At 44.9% G+C, this 15960-nt stretch overlaps 1 protein-coding gene across 2 annotated transcripts in view; it reads right to left on the reverse strand.

Moving 5' to 3' along the window:
* Positions 1–15960, reverse strand: part of abcg4a (ATP-binding cassette, sub-family G (WHITE), member 4a) — a 162469-nt gene that overhangs the window by 134747 nt on the left and 11762 nt on the right. The window contains exon 1 of one of the 2 annotated variants that reach the window (XM_038779899.1): positions 1238–1490. The exons of the other annotated variant lie outside the window; for it this stretch is intronic. The gene's annotated coding sequence lies outside the window, so the exon portion shown is untranslated. Of the gene's footprint in view, positions 1–1237; positions 1491–15960 lie in introns of those variants that run through there. 2 annotated transcript variants of the gene reach the window in all.

Consider the following 15960-nt stretch of genomic DNA (forward strand, 5'->3'; position numbering starts at 1 on the left):
CAAGTGCTCCCTTTCCTAAGGACTCCCCTCCGTGAATGAGTAGACTTGGGATTGAAACAAGGAACCCGCCCATTTGTAGGCTCAACATTGCATACATTGACCCAGTGCTTGGGTCACACACCAGCCCACTTCCCCATTGTATGGGTCATCCTTTAACCGGTGGGCGAACACTGACAACACAGCGCCAGGGTCCCAGGTTCGATACCCGGCTGCGGCGTCTGCACGTTCTCCCCGTGCCTGTGTGGGTGTCCTCCGGGTGTTCCGGTTTCCTCCCACAAGTCCCGGAAGACGTACAGTTAGGTAATTCGGACATTCTGAATTCTCCCTCCGTGCAGCCGAACAGGCGCCAAAATGTGGCGACTCGGGGATTTGCAGAGTAACTTCATTGCGGTGTTCATGTAAGGCGAGTAGTGATGATAAAGATTATTAATTTAAAATAATAGTCGTCAAACAGGTGATAGGTGAACCTCTTTGAACAGCCCCTCCCCACCTCCCTCCAGGAACACTTCCATCATCTCCTCCCAGTCATCCTCCCATGGTCAGATGGGACTGGGTGTGGCTGGACACTGAGCGAGGGGGTCGGCAGCAAACGGGAGACACAATCTGGTGGAAGAACATTGATTTAAATAGAACTCTGAATTATTAATTGGCGGCACGGTTGCCAAACACGGGACACTCGCAATCAAAATGCAACATCCTCAGCAAAGGGCAGCAACCCCGACGGTCAAATGATAATACATCTCCAAACTACAGGGCAGCGTTTAGTTGAAAGCCAGAGAGTCATGAATGCATGCTGCGGAATAGCAACATGGTAACGCGGCGATCCACACACGGGGGGGGGGGGGGGGGGGCAGCGTTTGAGGAAGGGGGTTATTATTCGGAAATAAACTTGGCTGTTAAAATTGCATTTACGGCGCGTTCTTGCTCCAACTACTCGAACACAAGGCATCAACCTTCTCAATAAGCAGCTTGCTGAGAGAATGGGCATTCCCGGGAATAAACGAGGAAGGTGGATGGATGTCCTTGGGAATGATGTGCAACAAAGTACAATGAGAGTTGAATCCGGATCTCGTTGTGTTGCTCCATTCGGAGACACACAAGAAACAATGCAAATGTATTTTTTTGCAGCATTCTCACTTTGCCTGGGTGTAAACTAAACAGGGCAAAGCCGCGGAAATCTTGCATTACACACATTTCGATAGAGAATGTCAAATCACAAATCAATCTGTGCACCTACCTTCCTGCGCTGAGTGTAGTGTGGAGAATGCCAACAGTCCTGTGGTCGATTCCCCCCCTGTCTCTCTCTCTCTGTCCACACTGTAGCTCCAACCCTCTCCCGTTGCCAGCACTCTCTCACACACACCCTCCAGCCTGCTCACAAAGCGGGGCTTTTCATGGGCAAACCAGCGTTAATCCTTCCTGGTCTAAACCACGGTTTAAAAATACAAGACCCAGAATAATCCCAGTTAAATTGCTGCTGATCCCGCGGGATGAATTCTTGATCGCTCCAGCAAGAACAAAATGGGTTTTCTCCCCCCTCCCCCCCTCCTCAATATATATTAAAGCATCCAAGCAGCATCAAGAGCTGGAGGGTTTAAGATGTGGGAGGTTGCTGCTGCAATTCTCTTTTTCTTCCTGTTCATTTTTTTTTTGTCTCTATTCCCGCAGACAGCAGCAGATTGTTAATCTGTGCGGGACTGAGGACGTTCTGGAGGCGTGGGGATGTCATGAGAGAAAAGGGGCAGGGGATGTCATGAAAGGAATGGGGCAGGACACCGCCTTAAAATGTGATGAACGTCCAACAACTGCCCCTTAGTACTTGCAACAACAGACATTTAAAGGCAACTGCTTGGTCAAGACTGGGTCCCACTGAGAGCTGAAATCACATAGAACCAACAGGCCATTCAGCCCAATTGGTCCAGAGGGGGCCACTTTATATAACCCAGTCTGTATATCCTTCTAGCAATTTGGCAAATTCCTGGGATCTTAAACCTCCACAATATGTACCTGTGCAGCGAGCTCGTTTACCCTTATATTTCCTTATTAATTTGAACATCAGAACTTATACTGGACAGAGTTGGAATTGAATTATGAACCATTGGACTAATTAACAAGCGTTTCTAAAGCCATTTGGAGTATTGCGTGCAGTTCTGGTCGCCACATTATAGGAAGGATATGTGGAAGCATTGGAAAGGGTACAGAGGAGATTTACAAGAATGTTGCCTGGTATGGAGGGAAGATCATATGAGGAAAGGCTGAAGAACTTGAGGCTGTTTTCGTTAGAGAGAAGAAGGTTAAGAGGGGACTTAATTGAGGCATACAAGATGATCAGAGGATTAGATAGGGTGGATATCGAGAGCCTTTTTCCTCAGATGGTGATGTCCAGTACGAGGGGACATAGCTTTAAATTGAGGGGAGATAGATATAGGACAGATGTCAGAGGTAGGTTCTTTACTCAGAGAGTAGTAAGGGCGTGGAATGCCCTGCCCGCAACACTAGTGGACTCGCCAACACTAAACGCATTCAAATGGTCATTGGATAGGCATATGAACGATAAGGGAATAGTGTAGAGGGACTTTAGAAGGGTTTCACAGGACGGTGCAACACCGTGGGCCGAAGGGCCTGTACTGCGCTGTAATGTTCCATGTTCTATTTCAGCTGAAGAAGATTTATGTTTTTTAAAATCCATTTAGGGGATGTGGGCGTCGCTGGTTAGACCAGCATTTATTGCCCATCCCTAGTTGCCCGTCAGAAGATGGCGGTGAGTTGCCTTCTTGAACCGCTGCAGTCGTTGAGACAGCCACAGTGCCATTAGGGAGTTCCAGGATTTTGTCCCAGCAACAGTGAAGGAACGGCGATATATTTCCAAGTCAGGCTGGTGAGTGACTTGGAGGGGAACCTCCAGGTGGTGGGGTTCCCAGGTATGTGCTGCTCTTGACGTTCTAGATGGTAGTGGTTGTGGGTTTGGAAGGTGCTGTCAAAGGAATCTTGGGGAGTTACTGCAGTGCATCTTGTAGATGGTACACATGGCTGCCACTGTTCATTGGTGATGGAGGGTTTGAATGTTTGTGGAAGGAGGAACAATCAAGGGGGCTGCTTTGTCCTGGATGGTATCGAGTTTCTTGAGTGTTGTTGGAGCTGCACTCATCCAGGCAAGTGGAGATTATTCCATTACACTCCTGACTTGTGCCTTGTAGATGGTTGACAGGCTTGGGTGTCAGGAGGTGAGATACTCTCTGTAGGATTCCTCGCTTTTGACCTGCCCTGGTAGCCACAGTATTGATGTGGCTAGTCCGGTTCAGTTTCTGATCAATGGTAACCCCAAGGATGTTGATTTTGGGGGGATTCAGTGATGGAAATGCCATTGAATGTCAAGGGGTAATGGTTAGATCTTCTCTTGTAGGAGATGGTCATTGCCTGACACTGGTGTGGCGCAAATGTAACTTGCCACTTGTCAGCCCAAGCCTGGGTATTGTCCAGGTCTCGCTGCATTTGGACACGGACTGCTTCATTATCTCAGGAGACACGAATGGTGCTGAACGTTGTGCAGTCATCCGCAAGCATCCCTACTTCTGACCTTATGATGAAGCAGCTGAAGATGGTTGGGACTAGGAAAGATCAATGGGGGGGGGTTACATGTGGAGCAAAAAAAGCTTCAGCATGAGCTAGTTGGGACAGGCAGCCTGTTTCTGTGGTGTGATTTCCAGGTGATTTTACTGGTTCTTCTTTCTCGGTTTGCAACATGATGGGAGAGCAAGAATACAAACAAAGCATAATCTAACAAAAAAGTACAGAATAAATGACATTAAAATAGTAGCTGAATTATGTCCACATCCAGATCCATTTGCCCTGAGGCAAACCCTAACCCGGAGGCAAATGTTAAACCGACTTGGTCTCCATTTCCAATCGGCAATGTCACTGGTGATAAGAAGGTTAAGAAATAGTAGTGGGATTAGAGCCTGCTCCCTCACTCAACCTCCTGAATGACCTCGGACTTCAACTCGCCTTCCCTCCCAATCCCCATATCCCTCGATTCCCCGAAAATTCAAAAACTTTGAATATACTCAATGGTTGAGCACCCACAACCCTCTGGGGTAAAGAATCTCAAATTCTCAGAGGGAAGATATTCCTCATCGGTTCAGTTCCAAATGGTGAACTCCTTGGGCGGGGTTCCCTGGCTGCAGCCGCCTGGCGACCAGAGTATCCCGCCCAAAGTCAATGGACTTTTCCATTGTCCGTGTATCACCCGTGGCAATCTTGCGGCCAGCGGAAGAATCTAGCCCCTCCACAGCCTCTCAGCAGCTACATTGACAACCCATTAAGATTCAAAGAGATCACTTTCTTCTAAACGTCAGAGATTATGAGCTCTATCTCCTCAACCTCTCGTTATAGGTCAACTTTAGGGCAGCATGGTGGCGCAGTGAGTTAGTCCTGCTGCCTCACGGCGCCGAGGTCCCAGGTTCAATCCCGGGCCGGGTCACTGTCAGTGTGGAGTTTGCACATTCTCCCCGTGTTTGCGAGGGTTTCGCCCCCACAACCCAAAGATGTGCAGGCTAGGTGGATTGGCCACGCTAAATTGTCCCTTAATTGGAAAAAAACGAATTGGCTACTCTAAATTTATAAAGGAAAAAAAAATAAGCCAACTTTGTCATCACAGGAATCAATACAGTGAACCTTTGCAACACACATCCTTCCTCAAGATAAGGAAACCAAAACTGTGCACAGTGCTCCAAATGTGACCTCACCAAAGCCATATAGATTTGTAGCAATTGCAGCCTCGTTTCATATAATTTGCAATTTTGTACAGCAGGTGATATAAGCATTGTAAAAAACAAATCTTTATTTCATTTGACAGGCAGAATTCTACTCCAAAATGACCCAAACCAATGCAATGGATTTTCTTTTGTTTATACATGGGCTGTAACTTCCTCAGAGTGACAGTCAGCGTCGGATTGCCACTCCATACCTGCGGCAAACCTCTTACGTGCCTGTCTCGCCTGACATTCTTGACTCAGGTCGGGCAAAATCCAGATAGTGCAGCCGTTCACGAGGCTCAGCATCGAGGTCTAACAGACTCGGGGTGAAGGAAGTCACACCCCATTTTTTTACTGCACTGGCTGCGGTAAAGCAGGTTCGTTTGCTCTTTCCATTGACACTAACAGGCCAGGGAGACGTTAAGTGTCAAAAGCAAGGCAAGTGGGTGGGATTCGGGGGCTAAGGGGGGGTAATCATAGGTCAGGTGGATGAGGGGATCGGACGTCGAGGAGTGGATCTGGGAAGGGAGGGTTGGAACCAGCCAGGTCGGGGTGCGGAATCTGTGCAGGGATCAGTCTGGGTGTTTAAAGTAATTACCTGGAAGTTAGAAGAGGTTTTATTTCTTCCAACTTTTTCAAAGCAACGATCAGCATACCCCTGGCAGAATCATCCGAAGTTAGCAATTCAAATCACTTTCTCGATAGTTCCTCGTGCAGCCCAAAGTGCCAGGGGAAGCTAGTCCTTCTGGACAATTGCCATGCAAATGCCTACCTGGTAAGATCCAAGAGAGATTCCCCAGTTCATTGTTGGGATACCCCCCCAAATCCAATACTGGGGAGCCCAGAAATTAAGACCCCGTGTAAATGGAATTGGGATAACGGTAGGTATTTCTACTGAAATAAATGGTAAGCATCACTGCTTTGAACAAGCATGAAGTTTGGGGCATTAAGCTGAAGTAAGAATGAATTCACAGACTGTACATTTTTGAAGCACGTTTTCTGGCTTTCTTTAAAAAATGCAAGGACTAGGGCGGCATGGTGACACAGTGGTTAGCACTGCTGCCTCATGGCGCCGAGGACCTGTGTTCGATCCCAACCCCCGGTCACTGTCCGTGTGGAGTTTGCACATTCTTCCCGTGTATGCGTGTGTCTCACCCCCACAACCCAAAGTTGTGCAGGGCAGGTGGATTAGCCGCAAGAAATTGCCCCTTAATTGGAAAAAAGAATTGGCTACTCTAAAATTATTTTTTTTAAATGCAAGGACTATGTTGTCCCTGTGTGGGGCGTTATAATGTACAATAGAAATGGGAATGTTTGTCTCACTCAACAATCAAGGATTGAAAACTCCTCACCACATAGTAAAGAAATAGGGTCATTTAATTTGTAAAAATGTCTGACAAATAGGCTTACTACTGTGGCTGATATACTGAGATTGGTAGGCACATCAGATATGACCACTGTCATGTGAAAGTGCCTTTAAGAAATGGCTGTTTATTAATAGGTATGTATATAAATATCTGTAGTGAGAGTACCTTTAAAAAATGGGCGTTTACTACTGCAGTGATGTCAGAGAGTGGGTGGAGCTGGGCTGCCTGTCAGCTTTTTACTTTCATTTTTGAGCAGGCGGCAGGGTGTGTTTTAGTTTTGTCTTCAGTGTTGGAGCTGAAGCCAGACCAAGCAGGTGTACTGCTGTTATCTCTGCCATCAAAAGACTATCTCTTGATCATTTGGCGAATTCAGAATTATAAATGTTTTCAGTAGTGACTTTAACCTAATGTGCTTCTGATAAAGGTTTTGTTTTTAAGTCGTATGGATGTTAAAAATGAAAGCATCAAGGCTTACTTAGTGTTGTATTCTTTGGGGATTGTATTTGAATTAAGTGGTTGCCAAGATGTTCACTGTATATTTTTAAAAGGTTAACTTGAGTTCATAGAATAAACATTGTTTTGCTTTAAAAAAATACTTTTCCATTTCTGCTGTACCACACCTGTAGAGTGGGCCGTGTGCTCCTCATACCACAATCTAGTAAAAGTTGTGGGTCAGGTGAACTCCATGATACACTTTGGGGTTCTCTAAGCCCTGGCCCATAACACCACATCCAAGCCCAAATCTCCTTCACCTCTGCCGGTCCTCAAACCTGCTACTCACTGCATATTTGTATCTCCAGCCATAATCTATCTGACTGTAAGATGTTGACCGGTGCTGCTCCTTGCATTTTGTTGTTCCCCACTTTAGAAACTCACCTCTTTGATTTCTACTGCCCCCCACCCCCCCCCCCCCCCTGCCCTTCCAATTAGCTCTGTCTGTCCTCACGCTCTCTTGGATACAAATGCTACAAAAACCATCGACCTAAGGAATGCACTGTTGAGCGCATAAAAATTCTATCATGCATAAAAGCCCTTTGTTTTTCTTTTGTTAAAGAGAAGCGATGAAGGGGTTTGGATTTGTGTAGACTGACATAGCTCTTTACGTTCAAACATCTCAACCTGCTTTGTAGATAATTTATTATTTCAAAGTGCAGTCATTGATTTATAGAAGCCAATATGGCAGCTTTTCTTTCTCAAACATCTGAAAGCTGATCCACTCACTGTCCATCAGGCTCACCAATGTCCTTCAGGGAAGGAAATCTGCCGTCTTCACCTGGTCTGGCCTCCCTGTGACTCCAGATCCACCACAATGTGGTTGATTCTTAATTGCCCTCTGAAATGACCAACCAAGTCACTCAGTTCAAGGGGCAATTAAGGATGATGGTCCAGCCAGTTGGCACCCACATCCAATGAATGTATTAAAAAAAGGAATCTATTTTTCTTGGCAATTGGACGAAGGAGGATTGTGTTGGCCAAAAGAGCTTGCTGCGTCCCATCAAATGGTTTTATAGGATCTACGGCCATTCTTCTGAACAGACAGATGGAACATGGGTTAATTTGATCACTTGAAGGACAACACTTCCAACAATCACAATTACTCAGTGAGCTGGAGTATCAGTCTCCTGTTTGCACTTGCATCCTCGAGCGGGCCTTGAACCTATCAGTTACTTCACTGAGCTCAGCATGCTATCCACTGAGCCAAGCTGACGTAAGCCAACCTCAATTACATATTCAAATCCTGACTTCTCTTCAGCACTTTGATTTTGCCTTTCCTTTAGCCCCTCACGTTTTTCTTCCATTCATGTTTTACTCCTTTTATTTCTAACAAACGCCTGCAGTGATGATCGATACGGCAGCATGGACTGTCAAAGAGAAACTGCCTGTGCTTAAAAATAGACTCTTTATAAATATTGCAACATCTCATGAATTAAGTGCTAATGTATTACACAAGCGCCAAACTGCAGGTGGCCAAATTTAACTTTAAGCCTAATTATGAGAACCGGTTTTAAATCAGGGACTTTGCTAATGTTCAATTACTGCGTCAATTTATTATTTATATGGCCCATGATTAAAGCATTGTATCTTTCACTTGTCATTTATTTTTAAATCACAAGATTAAATTCTTCTTAGGTTTCACCTTGTCCCCTGATTTTCATGAGTTTTAAATCAACTGCAAATGAGAGGGTGAGAACGTTTTTAGTCCAAGTCTTGACTTACGCCACATTGACGTTTATTAAACAGAGGAAGGCTTGAAAGAGAAAAACACTTCATAACTCATCATGTGTATTCCTTTAACATTCCACACAAAACAATCACAATTGAGGATTTGTCACCTACTGCAGTCCAAGAACTCCATATATGTTTCCTAAATTCAAATTGTATCAAATGGGCCAATTGATATGGGCAGCACGGTGGCACACTGCTGCCTCACTGCACCAGGGACCTCGGTCCAATTCTGGCCCGGGGTCACTGCCGGTGTGGAGTTTGTATATTCTCCTTGTGTCCGCGTGGGTTTCCTCTGGATTCTTCCCACAGTCCAAAGATGTGCATGTTAGGTGGATTCGCTCCTTCGTGTCCAGAGAACTGCAGGCTAAGCTATGGGTAAGAGGGCTTTTTGGGATGGGATAGTGCTCTTTCGAAGGATCGGTGCAGATTCAATGGGCCATCTGCACTGTAGGGAATCTATCTTGCTTTCCCTCCTCTGAAAATGAACTTGGGGATGTGATTTTCTCGTCCTCTTATGTAGGAACACGTATGGTGTGTGTTTGGTGCTTCCCAGCGGTGACCTTCTAGACACAGAAACAGGAGCATGCCATTTGGCCCATCAAGCCTATTCCACTATTCTATGAGGCCATGGGTGATCTGCAACCTAACTCCATATGCCCATTTTGACTCCATATCCTTAATATAATCGACTAACAAAAATCTATAAATCTCAATTTTAAATTTATCAATTCATAGAACCATAGAATCTACAGCACGGAGACAGACCCTTCGGCCCAAACTTGGCCACACCAACCAGAAGCCCATCTAAGCTAACCCTATTTGCCTGCATTTATCCCATATCCCTCTAAACCTTTCCTATCCATGTATCTGTCCAAATGTCTTTTAAATATTGTCAATGTCCCTGCCTCAACCACTTCCTCCGGCAGCTCATTCCACATACGTACCACCCTCTGTGTAAAAAAGTTGCTCCTCAGGTTCCCATTAATTTTTTCCCCTCTTAACTTAAACCTATGCCCTCTTGATCTCGATTCCCCAAACCTGGGAAAAAGCCTGAGTGCATTCACCTTATCCATGCCTCTCATGATCTTATTCACCTCTATAAGATCATCCCTCAGTCTCCGACGCTTCAAAGAAAAAGTCCTAGCCTGTCCAGTCTCTCCCGATAACTCAGTCCCTTAAGTCCTGGCAACATCCTTGTAAATCTCTTCCACACTCTCTCCAGTTTAATAACATCTTTCCAATAGCAAGGTGACCAGAACTGAACACAATACTCCAGTGCGGCCTCACCAACGTCCTGTACAACTGCAACATAACTTCCCAACTTCTATACTCAATGCCCTGACTGATGGAAGACAAGCATGTCAAAAACCTTCTTAACTGCCCTAACTACCTGTGACTCTACCTTTAGAGAACCATGCACCTGAACATCAAAGTCCCTCTGCTCCACAATACTCCTGAAGGTTCTACCATTCACCATGGAAGTCCTACGTTGATTTGACTTTCCAAAATGCAACACCTCACACTTATCCGTATTGAACTCCATTCACCATTTCTCAGCCCACTTCCCAGCTGATCAAGATCCTGCTGCAATTTTTGATAACCTTCCTCACTGTCTACAATACCATCTATTTTAGTGTCAACTGCAAACTTACTGATCATGCCTTGTACATTCTAATCCAAAACATTCTAATCCAAATCGTTAATATAGATAACAAACAGCAATGGACCCAGCACTGTCCCGAGACACACCACTAGTCACAGGCCTCCAGTCCGACAAGCATCCTTCCACCATTACCCTCTGCTTCCAACCATCAAGCCAATTGTATATCCAATTTGCCAGCTCTCCATGGATTCCATGTGATCTAACCTTCCACAGCAGCCCATCATGTGGAACTTTATCAAAGATATTACTGAAATCCATGTAGACTACGTCTACCACCCTGCCCTTAGCAACCTTCCTGGTCACTTCATCAATTCCCGTACCGGTCTCCCCGAACAGGCGCCGGAATGTGGCGACTAGGGGCTTTTCACAGTAACTTCACTGAGGCCTACTTGTGACAATAAGCGATTTTTATTATTATTTTTTCACTTTCCCGAGTAGGACCCTCCACATACTGCCTGAGGAATCTTTCCTGAACACACTTAACACATTCTACCCCATCTAAGCCCTTAACAAGATGGCAGTCCCAGTCTATGTTAAGAAAATTAAAAGCCCCAACTATGACAACCCTGTTACTCCTGCAAATCTCCCCAATCTCCCAGCATATTTCTTCTTCTAATTCCTGTTGACTATTTGGGGGCCTACAGTCCAACACCAGTATGGTCACCATCCCCTTCTTATTTCTTAGTTCCACCCACAAAGCCTCGCCGGATGATCCCTCGGTTATTTCATCTCTGACTACGACCATGATGCTCCTCTTAATCAAAAATTCACCTCCCCCTCCTCTCTTTCCTCCACTTCTGTCTCACCTAAAGCATCTGTACCCTGGAACATTAAGCCAGTCCTGTCCCTCCCTTAGCCATGTTTCTGTTATAGCTATAATATCCCAGTCCCACATACTTATCCATGCCCTGAGTTCATCAGCCTTACCTGTCAGCCCGCTTGCATTGAAATAGATGCAATTTAATCCAGCATGTTTTCCCCGCTCCCTGCCGGGCTCCTGCCTATCATGTCTATTCAGCTTACCTTAGCTGAGTACAGTTCTCCTTTCAGCCCCTCATTTGCTTCGAGCATCAATTGCCATTTGTGGAAGAGATTTTCCAACCTCTACCATCCCCTGCATGAAGATATACTTCCTAACTTCAATCCTGAAAGATCTGCCGCTAATTTGTGGACTACACCCACCAGCCTGGACTTCACAACTAACAGGTCCAGTTCCTCACAATCAAATTGCTTTTCCCGATATGTATTGATGATCTAGATCTTGGTTTGCAGGGGAAAAATTCAAAGCTTGCAGATGATACGAAACTTGGAAATACTGTAAACTGTGAGGAGGACATTGCAGAACTTCAAAAGGGATCTAATAAAGGGGAATTGGTTAAGGAGACAGATGTACTGAGGGCTTTGATATGCGTATTAGCCTAGCAACATTGTAAACGGATATTTACCCAGCAATAGGGCATAGAATTGCAGGAATTAAAGGCACAGATGGTAAAAGTACAAACGAGAAAATGAGGGTGAATTTCACGTTTAAGGGATGAGCTCATAGAAGAAATGTCATTATGAGACCTCTAAGTAGTTCAGAAAAGAAAAGATCTACAGAAAAAGCAGGACATCAGTGGCAGGGTTCATCCTATAAGCTGAAGAGAGCTGAGCTGGCCCAAGATCACAGCCACGCACGGCCAGAAGCTGTGTTCACTCCCAAACAAGCCGTTACTGGGGACTCCTGATGAACCACCAGTTGTTGCTATTCTAAACCAGAAGAAATTTCCAAAAGAGATACAAGTGCCAAGTGTGGTAGTTATTGCTGGATTTTGCCTATAGTGTTAAAACCTTTGCGAAATTGTTTGTGTAGGGTTTATCTCAGATTTTAAGAAAATAGAGGTGATGGAACTGGGTCAATTTAATGATATTGTGTAGCCATTATTGTGTTTTACTGTTAAAGAAACATTTATTTTATTGAATTATCACAACAAGCTGGAACCTTCCTCGCTGGTCTTTATCTCTTTCCTCACATTATACTAAATTGCAAAAAAAATACAGTTAGGAATCGGCATTCCAAGTTTCCACTCAGGGATTTGGAATACCATGGCATTTAATATCAACTGGGTTCTTAACAGCAGACAAGTTGGTGGAGTGGGCAGGTAAGCGTCAGATTAAGTTTAATGCGAAGAGGTGATGCATTTTGATAGGAGGAATATGGACAGACAATATAAAAGTAAGGGGTAAAATTCTTAAGGGGGTGCAGGAGCAGAGGGAAATGGGTGTTTATACGCATAGATCATTGAACATAGAATTTACAATGCAGGAGGCCCTTTGGCCCATCGAGTCTGCACCGACCCTTGGAAAGACCACCCCACTTCAGCCCACACTTCCACCCTATCCCCGTAACCAAGTAACCCCTCCTAACCTTTTTTTTTGGACACTAAGGGCAATTTAGCATGGCAAATCCACCTAACCTGCACATCTTTGGACTGTGGGAGGAAACGGAGCACCCAGCGGAAACCCACGCAGACATGGGGAGAACATGCTGACTCCGCACAGACAGTGACCCAAGCCGGGAATAGAACCTGGAGCTGTGAAGCCACAGTGCTAACCACTGTGCGACCATGCCGCCCAGGTAGCAGAATGTGGCAGAACAGGTGGGGAGAGCAGTTAATAAAGCATGTAGCATTCTGGCTTTATTAATGGGAGCATAGAATACAAGAAAATGGAGGTTATGCTGAACTAATATAAGACAGTTAGACCTCAGTTGGAGTATTGTGTACAGTTCTGGGCGCCATGCTGTGGGAAGGATGTGAATGCATTGGAGATTGTGCAGAGGAGATTTACAGGAATGGTTCCAGCGATGAGAAACTTCAGGATGGAGACATTGGGAACCTTCTCTTCGGAGAGAAGGCAGCTGGAGAGAGCACATTTGATAGGGATGTTCACAATCATGAGGGAGCTGGACAGAGTAGACAGGAAAAAATTGTTCTTACTCGTAAAAGAATCAAAAGCGAGAGGGCAGAGATTTGCAGGAGAAGCAAATGTGATGTGAGCAAAATCCTTTTCACACGGCGAGTGATTGGGGTCTGGAATGCAATGCCTGGAAGTGTGGTGGAGGCAGGCTCATTGTGGCATTCAAGAGGGCATTAGATGATTATTTGATTAGAAACAATGTGTAGGGTTATGGGGAAAAGACAGAGGAATGGCATAAAGTTATGATGCTCATTCGGAGAGCTGGTGCAGACACGGTGAAACGAGTGTCCTCCTTCTGCCACGTAACAATTGTGTGAAATTCTGATCAAATTAACCTGTAACCTTCTACATTCCAGGAAATACAACCCTAGTTTGTTTAAGTCATTAAATATTCAGTAGCATGGGGATTGAGCAAGTACCATTTTATAGTATCATGCACTGGTGCTTCAAGATATCTTACTATCTCCTGTTTATTTCTTCAGCACACTGGGCTAAATCGCTGGCTTTGAAAGCAGACCAAGGCAGGCCAGCAGCACGGTTCAATTCCCAGCCTCCCCGAACAGGCCCCGGAATGTGGCGAAGAGGGGCTTTTCACAGTAACTTCATTGAAGCCTACTCGTGACAATAAGCAATTTTCATTTCATTTTTCATTTCATAGTCAATCGTATTTCTCGTGGGCTGAACCTTGTTAATCACCATTTCCAATCCATTGATGGCTTGTTTTCTGGTCTTAAATGTTGTTGTTCAATAAAGTCCATAAGAAGACGAAGATGAAAGGCTTGAGTTTATTATATCCTCATGTGGTTCCTCCGTTTAATGGGAAAGCTAGTCTCTATTTGTAACGCAAACATTTTGTGCTCATCAAGATGAGGAGTTTTCTCGATGGGAGCTGAAACGTAACCAAATTCAGGCATTGAGGATCAGCAGTAAGTATCGGAAGTAAGGGACAAATGGCTAGTCCTGCACCCATTTTCTATGTTTAATCTTTAAAAATGAAGGGAATATTCACCTAATCTATGCAACTTGTCCTCATAATTTAATCCTTTTAGCCACAGTATCATGCTGGGATGTACAAATGTTGTTTTATGATGATTTGAAGCACCGTTTTAGTCCTTTACCGTGGGCAGCGCGGTAGCACAGTGGTTAGCACAGTTGCTTCGCAGCTCCAGGGTCCCAGGTTCGATTCCCGATTTGGGTCACTGTCTGTGTGGACTCTGCACGTTCTCCCCGTGTCTGCGTGGGTTTCCTCCAGTTTCCTCCCACAGTTCAAAGATGTGCAGGTTAGGTGGATTGGCCATGATAAATTGCCCTTAGTCTCCAAAAGAAAGGTTAGGAGAGGTTACTGGGTTACGGGGATAGGGTGGAGGCGTGGGCTTAAGTAGGGTGCTCTTTCCAAGAGCCGGTGCAGAATCGATGGGCCAAATGGCCTAATTCTGCACTGTAAATTCTATGATTCTACGAAATACGAGTTGTCGCTGACGATCGAGTTGCCTCGTCCCAGCGGAGCTTATTACGGAGAGTAGTAGTCTTCAACGTAGGACCTTCTCCACTGGGAATTGAAATTCTCGAGCTGCTGCCGTCCGTGTGATGCAGGTACACCCAGTGCTGTTAGGGAGGGAGTTCCCGGATTTTGACCCAGTTACAGTGAAGGAATGGCAATATAGATCCAAGTCAGGATGGTGTTTGGCTTGGAGGGGAGCTTACATTCTGGGGATCAGACTATTAAATTGACATTCAATGTCAACAGTATCGTCATACTCATTTTAGCAATGTGACTAATGGCAAAAGGCACTGGACCAATTCTGTTTTTTCCAAGAGGTTACAGTTATTGTATGCCTTCTACCTCACATAGTAACATTAGAAAATAGTTTACACGCAATATTTTGAGGAGTATATTTCAAAAGGCCTGACTTTATAAAGGGAATAAAATTGGATGAGGGACAAAAGCCAAAACTGCACAGTTAATAAAATCAACGAAAAGAGGCGATCTGTCAGATATCACAGTCTGACTGGATTCAAAAAGACAGTTTTTCCAGAATGTTGAGCACAATCTAAATGATATTTCTCCCAAGTGATCCTTGTTTTTTTTCTCTATTGCATTAGTTCAACACACAAATTGGTGGGTTTACCAATACCCACTCCTGAACTGGTTGGTGACTGGAGGAAATAGCTCCTTCTCTTGTTCCTTCCCACTCTTTCTTTTATCGTCTCACTCGATGACAATATGCAGAAATAACATAGTTAGCAATTCAACAATCACAGAAACATGCAGAGTCTTTGGGACCCCACTCAAAGCCCTGATAGGTCTGACTCAGATGGACAAAGAGTTTTAAAGAGCTCGCGAACCTCTTGGCAATCCTTGGCGAATTCCCAAAGATCCAAAAAGCCCAGTTTGAAACTCTATGAAAGGCAGAAGTAAAATTTATATTGAGCCTTTCACAACCTCAGGACAGTCTAACGCACTGTGCAGCCAGTGAGGTACTTGTGGAATGGAGGTAATGTTGAAATGCTGGAAACACAATAGCTAATTAGAACACACATATTTCCACAAAGCACAGGTAAATATATGGCCAGATCATACATTATCTAGGAATTGTTTAACAGATAAATATTGGTTAGGACACTGGGGTAAATCTCCTGCCCGTCTTTGACTAGGACCATGGAGTCTTCTAGATTCACCTGAAAGGGTTGACTGTCCCTCAGTTTAATGGCACATCTGAAATAAAGTAACTTTTTTTTATTCATCCACAGGATGTGGGCATTACAGTCTAGGCCAGCATTTCTTTACCCTTCCTTAACAGCCCTTGAGAAGGTGGTGGTGAGCCGCCTTCTTGAGCCACTGCAGTTCATGTGGTGTAGGCACACCCACGGTGCAGTTAGGACGAGAGTCCCAGGATTTTGACCCGGTGACAGTGAAAGATCAGCGATATATTTCCAAGAAAGGATGGCGTATAGCTTTGAGAGGAACTTCCAAGTGGTGGTGTTCCCATGT

Source organism: Scyliorhinus canicula, chromosome 19 (genome assembly GCF_902713615.1).
Source record: "Scyliorhinus canicula chromosome 19, sScyCan1.1, whole genome shotgun sequence".
Lineage (NCBI taxonomy): Eukaryota > Metazoa > Chordata > Chondrichthyes > Carcharhiniformes > Scyliorhinidae > Scyliorhinus > Scyliorhinus canicula.